We start from the raw sequence: 2,929 nt of genomic DNA, 5'->3' as shown, positions 1-2,929 counted from the left end.
CCCATGAGGTCCAGAGAGACCAGACTGCTGAACCAATACATGGAAGTAATTGTCCTCGAGAAGTGCCCAAATCCACAGCAGAATGTGCATGAATAAAAATAAACTTTTCTTAAGCCACTGAGATTTAGGTATGGTCTCTAACCACAGCATAACATGGACTCTCCTGACTAACACTGTAGGTGAGGTCATTTCATTCATACTATAAAATAGAATCCATATCTCTTTAGGGCACTATCAAGAAGCATTCCTTTTCTCAACCACTTTCTTACTTCCCCTTCATTAAAGCAGCATTATCCTAATCAAGCCATGCTTAGTAGCTGGTGGGGATATGGGCACTAAAAAGTCCTACATTTACACAAGTCCTTCTTCTAGGCCATGAAGCAGTATTAGGAAATGGGGCAGGGCACCTGGGTGGCTCAGTTGGTTAAGCGACTGCCTTCGGCTCAGGTCATGATCCTGGAGTCCCTGGATCGAGTCCCGCATCGGGCTCCCTGCTCGGCAGGGAGTCTGCTTCTCCCTCTCCCACTCCCCGTTTGTGTTCCCTCTCTCGCTGTGTCTTTCTCTATCAAATAAATAAATAAAATCTTTAAAAAAAAAAAAAAAGGAAATGGGGCAGCCTTCCCATTTTTCCCATAAGCATTCCCACAAGCATCCAGGCTTGGTGGTTGGCATTAAGTAGATTGGGACTGGGAGGAGGGTAGCAACTGCACTGATATTTATTGAGAATATAGAGTGTGCCAGGACCTATGCTAAGCGTTTTATGTTTGTTTTATCATTTGCTCTTCCCCAAAACAGCAGGGAGGTATTGTAACATGGTGGATAGTGCATAAGCTTTATAGCCAGACTGCATATGTTTAAATTCCAACCTTGCCTAATTGGGTGACCCAGGATAAGGTAATTAACTCTCCTCTACCTCAGTTTCCTTAATTGAAAATAATACTCCCAAACTCATAGAGTTATTGTGATGATAAATGTGTTAGAAAATATAAAACACTAAGAAGAGGGCCTGCATATAATAAGTGCACAATAAGTACCACTTTGAAAAAAAGAATGATATAATTGTTATCATCCTCCTTTCACAGATTAGGATACTAAGGCATAAATGCTAAACCCACTGCCCAAAGACATGCAATAGTAAATGACAGGGTTGAGATTTGAACCCAAGCCTTCTGGCCTCGGAGTCAATACTCTGAATTCTTCTACCACGCTCTTTGAGGCCTTCAGAATCACCAGGCAAGCATGTTATAAAGAATATCCATGCTCCATCTGGCTGGGTGGAGGAATGATTAGACAAGGTAAGGTAACTTGTGATGATCGTTTCTACCTTGAGATTCTGTGATTTAGAGATGTTCAAACCTAAAAGCAAGTAAGGTTCCGAACAATCCAGGGCAGAGGTGGCCAGAATGCTTTCTGTGGTTTCAAACTTCTCTGTGGTCATTCTCTAGAACCTTTGAATACAGCCACATTTTCCCAGGCCTCTTGTATTATACTATAAAGATTAAAAACCCATGTTCCAAGGAGAAGATGTAATGCTTTAGAGTCACACAGATATGAATTTGAACCATTGCTCTACCATTTATTTGCCACAAGACCATAACTTGGGCAAGTTATTCAACCTCCTATCTGGTTAATCACTACCAGATTCCTGTACTTCATAACTTTCTGGATACTAGCTCTTCTCCAGAGCTAAGGGCTTTTCCAGCAATTCATGATTCTGCTTTTACCTCCTTTCTCCCTGTGCAACAAATTATTTGTTCAAATGTTTCCTAACCCAAACTAGGCCAACCATAATTTTCCCCTAGTAAATGGGACTAAGAAATTCTAGGTGTACTGGTCTCTTGAATGGAAATGATATAAACTCATGAGTTGTTATGGGTGATTTTCCTTCCTGTGGTCTTGGGATCGGAAAACAGCAATGTATAGTAGAGAAAAGAATAACTGATGCTAATGCACAGAGAGGAGCAGAAACAAGGGTTAGAAAAAGAGAATTCTCCTCCATGTCCCTGACTGTGTCAGAGGGCTGTTCATTTCTGCACTTGAGTTTCATGACAAACACGCCTTTTGCTAGAATTTACTTTAGTTGAGTTTCTGCCATATACCACAAATACTCCTGTCTAATCCAGCACTCAAGACCAGATTCCTTATCAGCAGAACAAAAAAAACTGACATATCCTTTATCGAATCATTATTGAAATTATATGAGTGTCTCCCTCAGTGACTGGCACATAGTAAACCTTAAATAAACAGAAGATGTTATCCTTTGTTAAATTGTGGTTACTTAACATTATCATTATTATACTATTAAAAATTACCCAACATGTATTTATGATCATGTACTAGGTACCAGCACTGTGCTTAGAACTGCCCACATAACGAATAAGACATTGCACTCACCATCAACAGGAGCAACTCAGCAGGGGAGAAAGACCTTGAACCAGTAATTATAGTGAAGAGTTGTGGGTGGTAAGACTGCTGGTTTACTGAAGAGAGCACACCTACCTGCCTGGGGATATTGAGTATAGATAGGTTCACAGAGTTGGTAACATTTGACTTTATCTTCAAAGTTAGAAACGGGGCCATAAGGAAGACATTTCAAGCAAACACAATCACCTCTGCAAAGGCATAAGAGATAAAACTTATGGAAGCTTTCAAGAACTTCAGGTAATATGGGGCAGCTTCAGTTAATTAGGTGGGGAGAGAGAGAGAGGGTGGGAGACAAGGGTAGAGAAGTGGGCAAGACCCAAATCAAGGGAGCTAGAATAAAGGGCGTGCATATTATATTAAGGAAGTAAGGCTAACAGCAACAAATTCTTACCAGATACCAAACACTGTTCTAAACATTTGTTAATTCCTTTTGATCTTCCATTATTGTAGTTAAAGTTACAGATTGCCTGAAGTAACACCATCCTAAGCACAGAGCCAGGTTTGG

Source organism: Neomonachus schauinslandi, chromosome 4, assembly GCF_002201575.2.
Source record: "Neomonachus schauinslandi chromosome 4, ASM220157v2, whole genome shotgun sequence".
NCBI classification, from domain to species: domain Eukaryota; kingdom Metazoa; phylum Chordata; class Mammalia; order Carnivora; family Phocidae; genus Neomonachus; species Neomonachus schauinslandi.
The sequence above is the reverse complement of the archived record's forward strand: the minus strand, read 5'-3'. Positions refer to the sequence as shown.